General features: G+C 38.9%; 1 protein-coding gene across 6 annotated transcripts in view; it reads right to left on the bottom strand.

Moving 5' to 3' along the window:
• The window catches only part of ASAP1 (ArfGAP with SH3 domain, ankyrin repeat and PH domain 1), a 483,861-nt gene that overhangs the window by 140,856 nt on the left and 326,508 nt on the right, over positions 1–16,497 (bottom strand). The window lies entirely within an intron of this gene.

Here is a 16,497-nt window from a genome sequence, read left to right as displayed (position 1 = left end):
TAGTTTTAACAGTATGTTCTAAGGTTTTTGTGTTTTTCCCCCATAGCTCTACTATCCTAGGTTCTGACGTTATAAGTTTTCTACTACTCTTTGAGTTTCAAGTTTAGGACATTCTGAAATAGTGTAGTATGAGAACGATGTATTATTCAAGGCACTTTTCCTCACGATTCTACAAAAGTACATTTTCAGGATACATTCCCAGGCTAAAAGCTCTAATCTGGCTGTGTACAAAAGGTGAGTCTAGAGTTGGGAAGGGGGAAAAAAATCTCACTGTGATCAAGCCAACAAGGAAGTACTCAAAATATTTACTCCCTCTAGTGGCAATGTGGTCATCTGTCTCAGATGATACACAGGAGTTAAAGAGGCAGAAACAGCAAGGAAAGTTCTTGATTATTTCATGGCCCACACTGGCAAGGAACGTCCTGCTTACTGCTGCAGGTAAATAGAGTATACCTGTGATTTCACTGATCTAGGAAGTTCCCTTTCCTAAGCTAGGCTGGCTTCTTCTCTGAAACTTACAGTCTTAGAGAGTTGCTCAGAGCACCAAGAGATGCCCAGGATCACACAACCAGTACAGTCTGTACTTCACAGATGAGGGTACTAGAATTTGAGGGAGGCTAAGTGACCTGCCAAATGTCACAGAGTTAGGTTAGTCATGTGGCCACTGGAAATTGTTGGAGTGTTTTCTCAGGTGTTTTGATTCCAAGTCAGTAAGAATTACAGAACCTTACGTGGATTGAGAAAGATGAAAAAGCAGAAATTAATTTGAGAGAAAAAAAATTTAAACTTGCTACATTAAAATCAAATACTTCTAAAAGAATTACAATGGAAAAGCAGTGAATTTTAATAACGAAACTACTCTTTTCCAGGGGAACTGGAATCTTTTGGTGTTTCTTAATTGTCAGATGACTGCTATTTAGACAATATGCATAGGTATTCACAGATGACTGTGTTAAAATTACAGGTCAATAAAAAAAGATAAAGGGCTAGATCTCCACTTACACAAATATGTGGAAACACAGATTAGAATACACCAGAATGAGGTGGCACTTCTAACCACTATAAAATGCAGGAAATAAAGAGGATCAATACTAGTTGGTGTCTGAATGAATAAAAATTAAAGAAAAAAAAGTAAGTGTTCCCTGGATCAATTTTCAGTTCAGTAACTCAGTGCCTACACATGATTTGCAAAATCAAAAGCTTGCATTCTACAAAAAAAAATTTTTTTTACAGTGTGCACAGAATTGACATTGAGTTCTAGACTGTTATGCCAGCAGAGTGCAAACTCCAACAGATTCTATAGTGTGAAATATCTTCATGTATGGGCCGTAAGGTCAAGTCTAATCAAACATGGAAATGTTTGGCCACTAAGTGATCATACCAGATATCTGAGTGTGTGTATGAGTGTGCGTGTGCATGTCCGTGTGCGTGTGTGTGTGTGACAGCAACTTATGAAGTTATAGAGAGGATACAAACTGTGCTGAAGGTAAAATCAAAGATCTTTTGAAATGCTAAAATACTTAACAAGAGGCATTTTTTTGTGCTTAACACAACGCTAAGCAATATAGTAACACAGAACTCACTAGAATATGCATGATCATTATAAAGACCGTGATGCAGACAGTGACAGGCCTGGAGTCAAGGAAGCCTCATCTTCCCGAGTTTAATTTCGGCCCTCCACAGCCTTCCCAGTTGTGAGACCCTGGGCAAGCCACTTAACCTTGTTTGCCTCAGTTTCCTCATCTGTAAAATGAGCTGGAAATGTCAAATCACTCCGGGATCTTTACCAAGCAAACCCCAGATAGGATCACAAAGAGTTGGACACGACTGAAAACAACTGAACAACAACAGCAAAATACATATGTATCTGTATCCCGTATCTATATATCTGTATGGCCCAATATGATGAAAATGTAATGCATGTCGATATGTGTGAAATCATTCTCCCCAGGTAGATATATAATTCTCTTCAGGTAGATAGATATATAGTTATCTCATACGAGAATTATGCATATTATAGGGAGTTCTACATTACTAGTTTACCAAGTTATAACTTTTATTGAAGTAAATGTACACATATATACATACACACTTACATCCTTCAAGGAGTGTTCAAACACCTGTGTATCTTAAGGGAAGAGGGTCTGGGGTTTGTGATTTCAACAGTATACAGGAATACCAATAGAAAAACTTCTACTAACACAGATCAGCAGCTGTACTGCAACAGCCTTATAAACCCAGGACATAATGTGAGTTCATTGTTTCTTCTATCACTAAAGCCCCTATTCCATCCCTCCTCACGGTCGAGTGATGACCTTGGGTTTCTGAAGCTTCGACCTGCACCATGCTGGAAAGGCTTTGGATGTGGACCAGGAGATAGGTTGTATATATGTTGTCTGAGGACCAGTCATGCTAAGTTCTGAGTGATACCACAAGGCTGGCCCCATAAAAATGAACTTTCCAGCCCTGGCAACTCTCAAAGACCATCTCCTAAGCCACAGAGGGTTTGCCATCTATGTTGGTAGGAGGATGCACAATGACAAAATCATAGATCTCTGAAATAAATTTAATTTCTCAAAACAGTAACATGGTAAAATCCTTCAGGTACATGAGTAATCAATTATGCAGGTATTGGCCACCTCTCTACCCCCAATATTATTAAGGCAGCTACATACCCCAACAACAGAAATGCTCCAGCAAGTGTTTTAATCAATAAGAAAATATTTCAGTGATCCCAAAAGCCTGCAGAAGACATAGCAGACTTTTGGATATTGTCTGTCCTAGGATAAATTTTAAGGAGAAGAGTCTGAAATTCAAAATAAAACAACAATAAAAAAAGTCTTTCCAGAGGTCATGCTAGGTCCTTTGCTGGCTTCCTAAAGGCTCTCAGGAAATCAAACTAGTTTCAGAACATCCCATTTGCTTGAAGAAGAAGCAGGACTCGTCCCACAATGACCTCCTATTCCCATTCTTCAAAAATGAAAGCTTTTCTCTTTATTTCAAACAAATAGAAAAGCAAAGGAAATATGACTAAGAAAGGAAGGGATGAAGTAAGAAAGTTGACTTTGAAGAAATTGTGGGGAAATAGAGTGGAGAGGCAGTCCTAAGTTAGGGTGGGTTGGGAAAACTATTTTACTTTCATGATTTGCCTCATGTTGACATCTCCTAGAATTTATGGAAACTATGAAATAAACTTCATTTAGGCATCAAATTCTAGAAATATGAGGCAATAAATCTTAAGGGTTATAACAAGGTTGTGAAGCACACTGCTTGTATATACTGTATTTATTTTTGAAGGAGCTGAGAATAATTCAATTTAACTTTTACTAAATACCTAGTATATGGTTTAATATTGGAGGGCCCCACTTCTAGTCAACAAAGTCTATTCCAGGATAGCAGGGAGGACTTCTGGTTACTAGATCATGGAAAATAGGGGGAAATAATCATTCTTTACACCCTCCATCTCTCTTCAGGAGTATAGAAAATCACGGGAGAGAATTGCCTAGACCTGGGAGTGGCTCTCTCTCTTTACTATAACTCCCCAGACATTTCCAGACCTTGGGGTCTATATTCTGATCTTCCTCTTCATCTATTTCCCACCGGAACCTGGGTTCTTTCACTCTAGGCTCTGATGGAGGAGCTTCTGCCTTTTATTGCCTAGAACCAGGCTTCTACACTATTTCCTGATTATTTCTAAACCATGCTGCCTACCTACACCCTAACTGTACCTCCTTTTAACTCCCTTTTTATGTGTTGTTTTCCCCTGTTAGACTGAAAGCTCCTCAGCGGTAGGGGCTGTTTTACTGTTCTGTGTTTGTATCCCCAGAGTTTAGCATAATGCCTGGCACATAAAGTCTGGTTTAATAAATGTGCTTTTTCATTCATTCATTCTCTTTGAGAATCACATTCTTGGGGGAAATTTTCAAAGAATATTGCTGCCAAAAAGACCAAGCAAATTTCACTAAGAATTTAAAAAATTAACAAGTAGGGTTACAATTATGGATCCATCTTAATGTTTCTTTTAACAAACATCCACCCCCATGTCCCCATGTCCCCATGTCCTTGCCTTTCCTCCACAACTGGAAAAGTACTCCCCCTAGTCCCGGCCTTCCAAATCCGTGTGTTTTTTCAAAACTCAGCTCAGGTTCTGTCTTTTACATAAACCTGTGATTCATCCCCTTCCCCAAATGCTAGTGCCTCTCTTTTTAAATGACATTATATTTCTTTTGCATATACCTACGTTATGCACATACTGTCTTGTCCCACAGAATTCATGCCTTCTGAGACAGAAATGCTTTTATTGTAGTCTCTACGCTCCTAAAACCTATTGGAGGGCCTGGCACAAAGCAAGTGAATTCTTGTTGACATTAATCCTCCACTCATAATTCAAATTAACAATATACATTTGATCCTAATCATTTTCATCTTGACTCAGTTCCCTAATGAATACTGCCTTTTGACTATCTCAGAAAACCTGAGTCCCAAAGACATCAAATGATTTTTCTCTAGTCTTCCCAAATTGCTGAAAGGCAGAGCTGAGCATGGATCTCTGTGGTTTGCTACTTTACAGATTCTTCCCTGGGCAAGTTCCTTCTAATTAATAAGAGCCCAAACTTGAATAAGACTGTTCAATGGCTGCAGGCTCCTAAATCTGTCAGCCATGACAGACTTTTTTCTGCCTCTTTACAAGCCACATGATGCCAATTGCTTCAAGCTTTGGTACCTGTCACAGGAAGGAGGAACTAGCCTAAAAATTAACACATGATCCTTAAAACTGACTAAACCTGACAGCTTTTTTTTTACAAAAAAGTTCTCAATCTTTGGGTCTGATGAAAAATGCAAACTGAGAAGCTGAGCCTGGCTACATGCTTGCTGGAATTATATAACAACTTGAAAGATATAATGAACTTCCTAATAGTCAACTATGTATTCAATGTCTTATCATTTACTGAAGGCTCCTATATTACATGTTGTAGGAATACTAGGATAAAGGAAAACCTAAAGGGAAACATTGATCACTGTCTTCAAGTCCATGAAGGATAGTGGGAAAAGATTTCTTTTGTGTTGATTGTGAATTGGTGGAAGTTAAGAGGTAGAGATTCACATGCAAGGAGTTTCTAAGTGGAACTGCCTAACAATAGAGTGGGTTGTATTGTGATGTAATTAGGAAAAAAAATTCCAAGAAAAAAAAAACAGTGGGACTACGAAAGTTTACCTACAGTCTTAAGTGTCAAAATCATGATAAAAAAAAAATAACTGCCTTACCCATAACGGAAGAAAAATGCTTAGGATCTGAGAGAAGATGTTCTTTCAGGGCTCAATAATTCAAGCTGTTTTCTCTCCTAAATAATCTTTTAAATTTAAACTTGTATTTTTTTTTTGTTTGTTATTCTCAACTTAAAAAAAATGTTTTCATATGCACGAAAGAAAATAAAGGTTGCACATGAAACCACTGATCTTAATAGGTACAGCTTTTACTTCAATAAAAAAAAATTCAAAATGTTAGTTTCAAAAATTCTCCTTTTTTCCTGGGTCTCTTGAATTTCATTTGATTTTTATACATACATAGATACCTATCTATCTATTCTATCTACTGTACCATTGAGCTTCCTATAGATCCCTCTCAATCTATGTACTTCAATGGGATCTTAACGTTATCTCAAACTTAAAAATCACATTAATTATAAGAGTCCTCTAGTTAGTTCTGCCTACAGAAAGGAGAAAATGTTTTCAAAGGATTAAGGCACAATTCTCTCGGAAACATAAGCCGACCACACAATTCACATTCTAGGACACTTTCTGGTGTCCTCAGTAAAGGTTAGTAATGTGTCTGGGCTTAGGAGAAGCAGGGAGAAGGAACAAAAACGAGTAAATCTTGTGTTTACGGAAAGCCTTGAAAATGAAGACTTTCCACATTCATACGCTTAGGGGCAGATAGGAAACATAATGTACTGTATCATGAATTCATAACTGTTTTCCTTGTGAATGGCCACAGAAAGGCTAAAAAAAAAAGGGATGATAATAAACAATAATACAAGCTAACATTTATGGACCTCTTCAAGATTCGTGAAGTGCTCTACATTCACCATCTCTTTGGATAAGTCTAAAATTGAAGTGAGATTACAAAAGTATAACCTATTTTAAATTTTAACTCAGTTTCCTTTATTGAATTATTGTCCACATGTCCTTCTCCTAACTGTGAATGTACCCCGAGTCTATAGCCCTTGTCTTTTCTTTTTATATACTTTCTTCCTTAAAGACTTCTTCAGCAGCCATGGGTTCAATGATCATATCGACACAGATTTATACATATTCTCAGATCTATACATTTAGCTCTAGTGTCTCTCCCAAGTTCTCCTCTTGTATCATCAATTATCTATGAGGCAAATTAAAGTGACTGTCCTGAAAGCATTTCTAACTCAACATAAGCTAAATAAAAATTATTTTCTTTCTCTAAAAAATATTCCCTTTCTGAACTTCCCTATTTCCACTGAGGGCACCAGCATCCTTGCAGTCACTTCAATTAACAACCAAGGAGATAGCTCCGACTTCCCACTTGACAAACCCTAGAAATCCAATGATAATATCTCCCACTTCTTTCCCTTTTGGGACAGCCACCATTACCTAACATCCCTTGCCTGGACCACTCAAACATCCTCCTAACTGACCTCTCTGCTTCAAGTTTCTCTCCTCTCCACATTCACCTTTCATGGTGCTGCCAATGAAATTCCTAAATCACAGGCCTGGCTAGTTCACTTCATTACTCCATAATCTCTAGTGGTTCCCTATTACCTCCAAGATCAGACGTAAAGCCCTTCACAAACCTAATGCAATCTACCTTACCAGGTTTGTTACACATCACTCTCCTTTGTGTACTCTGGTTCAAATCAACCTCTTACTGTTTCCCATGTACAACATGCCATCTCTATGCATTTCGTGATGCAGTCCTCTTTACCTCCACCTTTTGGAATCCCCACTTTCTTTCAAAGCTTAAATACTACTTCCTATATGAGGTCTTTTCTGATCTCCTCTCCTTTCCAAACCCAGAGAAGGGATAAGAGGAATTTTTGTCCTCCTCCAAAAATAATTACCTTGTAATTACTTTGGATATATTTTTATGTCCATGCTGTCCTGCTCTATAGAGTATAAACTCCTCGAGGACAAAAGCTGTTTCATTTTTTCCCTTTTTATCCAGGTAGAAGGTACTTAATAAATGTTTGCTGGTTGCCTGATTGGCCAGAAATCAAGTACACAACTGAGTAATTACAGAAAGCAAAAAATGGGTTGGAATTTGCACCAGCAGGGGGAGTATTGATATTGACAAGATCAGAGATGCACTGTTGTGAAAAAAAAGTAACAATTTAAGAGGAGAGAACTGGGTGTTAATCCTGACTCTGACGCTTACCAGCTGTATAACCCTAGGCAAATCACTTACTTTCTGAGCCTCAGTCTCCATATCTGTAAATTAGGAATAACAGTATTTACACTACCTCCCTATATCACCAGCAGCAGCACTTACACAGTGCTTCACACATATTTTCTCATTTGATCTTCTCATTCTGGCCTTCCCTGGAGGGAGATATCATAATCATCCCCACTTCATAGACAAGGAAACTGAAGCAGGAAGTTCTAACTGACATCAGTGTCTTGGTCATGATTTGTACTCAGGTTTTCCTGACTCCAGGTCTAGCATTCTATTCACTCACCAAATGACTTTGTGACAAGGAAGCTGGATGCCATGTTTTTCAGTCTCTGATTCTGAAATTTTCTTATTTTTCTTTATTCAACGTTGTGAGGGCTTTTTTGTTTCTGAAATGAATCCTATTCTTGACCTAAAGCAAGCTTGGATAATTAAATCCAGAGTTACCAGAAAAGGCTGAGCTTGCACCAGAAGTACCTCGATAGCTAATTATAACATAGCTAAGGCAACATAATAATTGCATTTAATTTCTATAGTAGTTTGCATTATCCTTAATGGATCTTATATAACAGGTTTCACATCTATTGAGTAATTATTTTCATTCATGCTACTAAAATTCTGTTGATTACTTCATTTCCACTTAGTCTGCTTCAATTCACATTCCTTTTGTGATAAAGACTAATATTATTTCTAACAGTCTGAAATTACTAATGAAACAAAGACTGCATGACGTCAAATATCTCTACCAATTAGCTTTTCACTGCATACATTTAAAAAAGCCACTTTTGCAGTCTGTTTTCCTTTTAAAAAAGGGAAATAATGCTTAGGTATAGAATATAAAAACTTTTTATCATTAGGAAAGTTTCAGTGCCAGGATATTTCTCTAAAAACTATGTTTTCATTGTTAGTATGGTAAAAAGCTTGCTAATTTGGATTGCCCAGTGGGATCTATGATCATTCCACCAGGAATGGGTTTGAAGTTACCCTTGGTCTGTGAAGATAGGGGACATTAAACCAAAGGTGAGAGATATAGCTTTTACCCTATTTAAGTGAATATATATTTAAGATTTCAGACTTACTTTGTTCATCCAAACATAGCACCTGCTATGCTAATCACTAATCATTTTTATAATTTTTTAGAGCAGATGCTCAGACAGTTCGAGTTGGGTTGCTGGTTTGAGTAACTGTATTGGCTTCAAAGAAGACTGTACTTTAAATCCTTTGGAATATGGGTAAGCACATTTAACAAATTAGAATATGTTAGGAGAAACCCTGTGTGGAGGTTTAATGGATTGCTGATTACTTGAGGAAGAGACTAAGAGCAAGAAAAGCAGATTAGAATTCCAAGAACATGAGTTTCACTCCTGGGTTGGCTACTTAGTACCTGTGGGTAAATCCTATGATCATATATGGAGAGTCATTATCTAAGTAAAGAAGATATAAAAGATAATAATATAGAGGTCATTTTGAACATTTTAAAGGTTATTGTGCAGAAGTGGAAATAACTAATCATTATCACAGATTTAGAGTTGCAAGGGACCATTTGAGATCTGACCTCATTTTACAGATGAAGAACTGGAAGTTAGGACATGGGAGTTAACTTGTCCAAGGTCATTGTGGACGGTGAGCAAAAAGCATGGTCCAAACTCAGGTGCTCAAAGTTCAATCCTGCACCCTTTCAACAGCTGCACACTTGCCTCTCTCTGCTCTGTGTCACTCCAGAAGGCAGAACTAATATCAATGGGGAGAAGTCACTAAGTGACCATTATACAATTGTAAAATACTTGATGCTGGGGGAACACAAAAAAGATAAACAAGGAGGTAGAAGTAAGCTCAACCTAAGGAAGAATTTTCTATCAATAGAGGTTGTCCAACATGAAAAGAGTCTTGCCTCAGAGAGCTCCCCGTCCCCGTCACTGAAGGCTGCAGGCCCATAAGTGAGAGTCATTGTAAAAAGGGTTTCTGGAGAGAGAGGTGATCTCTAAAGTCGTTTTAATTCTTAAGATCTTGTATGTAACTTTAATGGAATGTTACACTCTGGAACAGGCAAGGAGTCCACAAAATGATAGTCTGCTGTGCATACATGGAAGGTTACGAAAAAATGTTTGTTGAATGAACTAGTCTCCTACTGTCTTGGATGGACTATTTTTTTCATTGGCCAGCATACTGTGCTTGATTGTTAGGACCCACTTCACAATTCAAGGTACTACTGATGTAGGAATGTCTACCTGTGAAAGTGAGGCTAAGTGATGAATCAAACCACTTTTTTCTGTATTGCTTGTATACAGAAACACCAGATGGAATCTTTATTCTGGGAGATTCTTTCCCTAAGAAATATTTGCATTAAGGATAGTTTATTGTAATCTTTTTTTCTTGCATGTTAAAGAGTTAATAGTGTTTTTTTTAAGTTCTTAAGTTTTCAAGCTAAAAGTTCATGGAAATGGCATCTGGTGGGTGATGAGACAGAGAGGAAAAACTGTCATAGGCAGTACCAATAACGGTTATGGAATAAATGCACATTCAGGGGACTGAATGATTATAATGAAAGAAAAGATGCAACGTAATGTGCCCATCAATTTTTTGGTCAAATACATACAAATTTGTAGCAACATTATTAACAGCACCATCTTAAATATGAAGGATAATTATCTAATTCACATATAGGAAGAAAGGAAGGGAGGGAGCGAGCATTAAATAAGTGCCTATTATGTGCCAGCACTGTGCTAAGAGTTTCACAAATATTTTATCACTCAGTCCTTACAACCATCACGAAATACAGGTGATACTATCATTTTCATTTCATAGTTGAGGAAGCTGAGGCAAACAGAGGTTAAGTGACTTGCCCAGGGTCACACAGACACACACACAGACACACACACACACACACACACAGACTTGGAAGATACTTCAGTGGCTATCTGGTTGCACACACATATGAACAAGAATCCCCACTAAACGTTCCTCAGGTCTTGCGTGGGGACCTCTGACAAGGTAGGCTTCACTACTACCTGAGGCAGCCCACTCTACTTTGGTACAGCTGTAATCGCTGTTAAATTCATTCCTTAATCGAGACTAAATCTGCTTCTTTGCAACTTTGTTTTACCCAATTTTTTGCAGCTTTCATTTGCCTTTTTCCTTTCTTTTCTGAGCATATTCAGAGACTAGAGATCTAGAATATGGACATTTTCAGGCTTGGCAGTTACTTACCTTGGGGGTTATCTCAAAGGTCTTTGGCTTCCATTGAAGTAGACTGGGTTTAACAGGCTGTTCGAATGTTTTCTATTTCTACACCTGCTTTGGAGTTGTGTGTATCCTCTGCATGTTGTGCATTTTTTTGCGATGTTCAGCTGTTCTATTCCTAAAACCCACGCTGCACATGATGTATTCAATTAGAATCTTTATGCCGATGATTCTCAGATCTATTTATCCAGACTCAATCTCTCTTGCTGACCTCCAGGCTCCCATTTCCAACTGCCTATTAGACGTCTCATAAAGGCACAGACATCTTAAACATAAGATGTACAGAACTGAACTCATTACCTTTCCCCTCCAATCCCCCTCCCCCCAAAATTGCCCTATGAGAGCACCAACATACTCCCAGAGACCCAGGCTCACAACCTAGGCCTAATTCTTTACTCTTCACTCTCTCTCGGCATCCACTTCCCCCTTATTCAATCAATTGTCAAATCCTTTATCACATATCTCATATATGCCCCTTTCTTTTCACTGACACTGCTCTACCATCCTGATACAGACCCTCATTACCTTGCACCTAGACTGTGTTGTAACAGCCAGCTCATTAGTCTCCCTAATACAAGCCTCCCTCTCCACTCCAGGTCATGCTCTACTCATCTGTCAAACTGATCTTAAAATACAGGTCTGGCCATGTCAGCTCTCTACTCAATAGACAAGTGATTCCCTATCACCTCTAGGATCAAATATAAAATCCTCTAGTGCTTAAAGTCCTTCATAACCTCTCCTCTTGCTCTCCCCCCCTCCAATATCCTTATACCTTACACCACCACTCCCTGTCCTCATTGTACTCTGCAATCCAGTGACACTGGCCTCCTGGCTATTCCATAAACAATACCTTCCACCTCTTGATTCCAGGCATTTTCACTGGCTGTGCCCCATGCCTATATTTTTTACTTTTTTACCTCTACCTCCAGGTTTCCTTAAAGTCCAAACTAAAATACTACCTTCTACAAGGCGATCCTGAGCCTCCTTAATGCTCGTACCTTCCTTATTGATTATTTCCAATTTTGCCTGTCTATATTCTTACATATACATAGTTGTTTACGTGGTTTCTCCCCCTTTAGACCATGAACTCTGTGAGAGCAAGGACTACTTTTATCCTTTTTTTGTCTCCCGGGCTTAGCACAGAGTCTGGTACACAGCAGGTGCTCAATAAATACTTATTGACTTGATTGGACTTTTGCTGTATTTGGAGATTCATTATTTACTTTGATGTAACTCTACATATGGGCTATACCTAAACTTTAATTTCAAGATTTCTCTAGATTTTTAAAAATCTGATATGGGAATACAAAAAGAAAAAAGGTCCTATATTAGTGTTAAGTTTGGTCTACCCAACTATTTGCCCTGACAGTATACTTTCCTGATACTGATCTATTCAAAGAGTCCGTGCTTTTCCTCAGACATGATCCTATATCTCCCCTTTCTATATATTTGCACAGACTATTCACCCTACCTGGAAAGCTCTCCCTGCTCACCTCTGCTTCCCTTCCTTCAAGACTCAGCTCAAACACCTCCTTCCACAGGAGGCTCTTCCTGGTTCATCCAGCTGCCAGAACCTTACTCTTTAAGGGGACATGTTGCATGTACCTATTTATTTATGTGCCTGTTCCCCTGTTAGAATGTAAGCTCCTCGGGGGCAGGGACTGTTTCTTCTTTTCTTTGTAAGTATAGTCTTGGCACACTAAGTGCTTTAATAAAATGCTTGTCAACTGAATGTTAAATTCAGGCCACTGCTCCAATATGTCAAGATTGCTTTTGTGCCATGTTTTAAAATTTAAGTTTGAATTAATAAGCATTTATTTTTTCCTCCTCCCACTCACCTCCACCCAGTTGAGGGGTGGGGGAACTAAACAAACATCTGTCCAGACCTTTTCTAATCCCATTTTAGTCATCAGTTGTGCTGTAGCTATTTTTTCCCGTTTTGTGCCATCTGAAAATGTATTGTCTTTCATCTCTCCCTTCTCTACCCATCTGATAAGCATATCATCTCTGCCTCAGTTCAAGCTATGGACAAAGAAGTTAAATAGGATAGAGCTAAGCAACGATCCATGGGGCGCCCCACTGGAGACCTCTTTCCAAGTTAACAATGAATTGCTCATTAAGTCTAGACACTAAACTAATTCTGATGCCATCTAACTGGACTACTGTTTAGTGTATATTTCTTTCCTTTCTACAAGAAGAGCATGACAGACTTAGTGCCAAAATGTAGGTAAGCTAAATCCAAAGCATTCCCCAGTTTACCAATTTAATAACTTTATCAAAAAAAGAAAATGAGGCTTTCTGGCATGACATTCTTGATAAAGTGATACTATGCTACTTCTTTGGGGTCACTATCTTCCTTTTCTAAAAGTAACCACTCTTTTAATTCTAAATTCTAGAATTTTCTTAGGAATCAAGGTCAGGCCCATTGGTCTGTAGTGTGCCAGCTCCATTTCCTGACCCATCCCACCCCCAGCTTTTTTTGGGGGGGGGGGATGGGGTGGGAACCAAGACATCTGCCCTTCTCCAATCCTAATGTACCTCTCCAGTTTTCCATGATCCTTCAAAGGTTGCTGCCTGTAGTTTAGCAATCCCTCCGTAAAGAAAACCAACCAAATGTCATCGATTTCCCTGAAGATTTTTTCTCCTTTATGCCTATATTTATGCCTTAGCTGAAAAAAAGGATCATGTTAGATGATGTCAACTACGTAGAGATAAATGAGGAGAAAACACAGGATGCCTTTGAAATTGTTTTCACCAAGGGAGAAAAGATGGCATCGGTATTTATGTAGCTTTACTTACTTTCATTATCTGCTTGAAAAGTGTCTATTGTTCTTTCAGCTGAAGTTCAAAGTGTGGAGGTTTTTGTCTTTTTTTCTTTCAGAAAGAATGTATATGTATTTGTCACAGGTCAGAGTTAAAGCCTAAAGTTAAGGTCTGAGAGATGGCACCAGGGCTGGAGGATAAAACCAAAGAGCAGAAAGGCCAACAAAGTGTCACCAAGTCCTGGGGTAGGGCCAAGAGCTGCAGACTTCACTAAGCCAGCTTCTACAAACTAGCCAAGATCCACAAAGAGCCAAAACTGAGCAGAAACAGTCCTGGGATTTCCACAGTTGGAACAATTCCGGGAAGAAGGCAGCTGATCTAATAGTTTCCTTAGTTCCTGCCTCCTTTGAGGGGAAGACACCCACTGGGCCCCTTGGGTTTGGTCAATGAATGGGGTTTCAGTACCTGTGTACTGAGGGTAAGAGGAAGACACAGAGAATATCTTGGACCTTAGAGACAGTCCACAAGGTACTGTCACCTCCATGTGATTTGCTATCCTAGTCCTTACTGAGCTACCCAGAGAAGCACAAAGCAATGCAAATGAAGGCAGCATTTGTGAGCGTCATCATCCTGCATCAGTTCCAATATATCCTCTCTCCATTTCCCATTGCTTTTATTCCCTCTGCAAAATGAAACATTTTTTTCCTCTTGAATTTGAGGCTAATACAAATTTGCTGACTTGCTCAACACATTGGAAAATCCAATTAAAATAATGAGCCAGCTCCTAGCAGTTAAGTAAGTGACTCCCTGGTATAAATTAAGCCTTCTGTGGAGCGTATTAACGCTTTCCTGCCACAAGAGAGCCATTTATTGCACTGGAGGTTACTCCAACTAAAACTGGGCCCTTGTAGTAACTTACTTATTAGAGAGGCTCTGTTTTACCCAATATGTACATTGAAGCCTATTTGAATTAATTGCTTGTAGATTAGGAAAAAACAAATCTGGCTATGGACTGCAGGGGAAAGTGTAATAAAATTTATATTTCATCTTGTGAGGAACTCCAAAAGATCTAAGAGAGGCAAGTACTTATGTTACTAAATCAGCTAACTTCTCAGGTTGTTACAGTACTTTACATTTCATATCCCTCTGTATGGGAATGTACTACAAATGACAATACTACATCGTATCATTTTTTACAGTCATATCTGGGATTTAGGTGTTAAGGCATGCCCACCCCAAGGCATGAAGTTCCTAGGAACGTAATGATGGACACTGTTTAACATGACTTGCTAAACATACACTTTTTAAAAATTGCCAGCATACTGGACTCTTTCCTTTTACAGATAAATATTTCAAAACTTCAAGGAATATGAAACTATTGTAGTTGTTCTGATTAGTCAAGACAATATATTAGAACAAAGGTTTTACCGGGTAGTAACAACCAAGGTAGCTAAATACGCAGTGGTTAGAGTCAGGAAAACTGATCTTCCTGAGTTCAAATCTGCCTTAAGACACTTACTCGCTGTATGATCCTGGGCAAGTCACTTAATCCTGTTTGCCTCGATTTCCTCATCTGTAAAATGAGCTGGAGAAGGAAATGGCAAAATCTCTCCAGTACCTTTGCCAAGAAAACCCCAAATGGGGTCATGAAGAGAGTGAAATAACTGAAGAACAACAAAAACAACCAAGGTACACGTTTTTCAAAGTCAAGGAGTTACATAAAACTTCCAAGCCTTGTCAAGAGCACACAACCTGCTCCTCCTGGCTCTCACTGGGATTATCAGAGCTGGAAAGGCAAAATCATGAAGTCGATGACATTTTTCTTTCAAGCTGTCCTAGTTCCCCTTTCAGCATGGGTCTTCTCCATTTGGAAGCTCCAGTCTCATTCTACCTTACTCCTCTAATGTAATTTCAGAGTTGGAAGGGGAAGGAAACAAGACTTCAAGCACCTACTACGTGCCTGGCACTAGGCAAAGCCTATTACAAATATTAGCTCATTTGATCCTCACAACAACTCTCTGAGGCAGATGCTATTGTTATCCTTAGAGGAAACTGAAGCAAAGGTTAAATGACTTACTCAGGGTCATGCAGCCAGAAAGTATTTTTGTACAATCAATATGTTCAGAAGAATCCCTTCTTCTACTGAGTCATCCAGGGTTCCCTTGAAGATGTCCAGATATGGGGAAATCTTAACCTCCTCTGGCAGGTATTTCACTTTTGAATAGCTTTATTAGACAACTGTTCTTTAAATCAAGCTGAAACCTTACTATTTGCAACTTCTATTAATTTATCCTCCTTTTACCAGCTGGTACCAAGGAGACCAAGTCTAATCATTTCATCATTTCCCCTATCATGCCTCACTCCAGGTGTTTCTTCTCTACCCATTCCCAATCCATCCAATCAATCTTCATGTGGTATGATCTCCAGGCACCTCCTCACCTTGGTCACTCTCCTCTGGAGGCCTTCCTTCCTCAAAGGTGGCCCCTAGAGTTCGACAACCATACACCAGATATGATCTGACACCAGAAAAAGTCTGGAATCCCAGACCCGTCATAACATCAACTCTGGTAGTACTCTTCAAGTACTTCCTAAAGGCCATAATATGAAAAAGGTAAAAGTACTATTGGAAAAAAAAAATCCCTTGCTTCCCAACTTTCCTAAGTTCTAGCTACAGGATTCTCTCATACCAACTGGGGCTATCTTGGAGACTAAACCCAGAAGTTTTATGGAGGATTTAGCATCACCATGGGGTTTTCAGAATTGACTTCAGAGCTTGAAGGAGCAGCCCTCAGGTGCTTTATGTACAGTTATTGGAAAAGACATTCTGACAAACACTGGCCTACAAGACTGGTCCCACCAGAACTTTAGACTGTCCTTAGAAATACCTTATATTTTGCTAGGCGACCTTTTAATTTAATTTATTTTACCTTACCTTATTACCTTACTTAATTTATCTTACCCAGAACCAGGTCTCCATGCCCCTTTCCCAAACGATGCCTCCCTGTTCACACCACCCTGAAAGCTCCCCCCATTTATTGTTTTCCTCTATTAGAATGTAGGTACTGTTCTGCTTT

The sequence above is a fragment of the Notamacropus eugenii genome, chromosome 4 (assembly GCF_028372415.1).
Source record: "Notamacropus eugenii isolate mMacEug1 chromosome 4, mMacEug1.pri_v2, whole genome shotgun sequence".
Lineage (NCBI taxonomy): Eukaryota > Metazoa > Chordata > Mammalia > Diprotodontia > Macropodidae > Notamacropus > Notamacropus eugenii.
The sequence above is the reverse complement of the archived record's forward strand: the minus strand, read 5'-3'. Positions and strand labels throughout refer to the sequence as shown.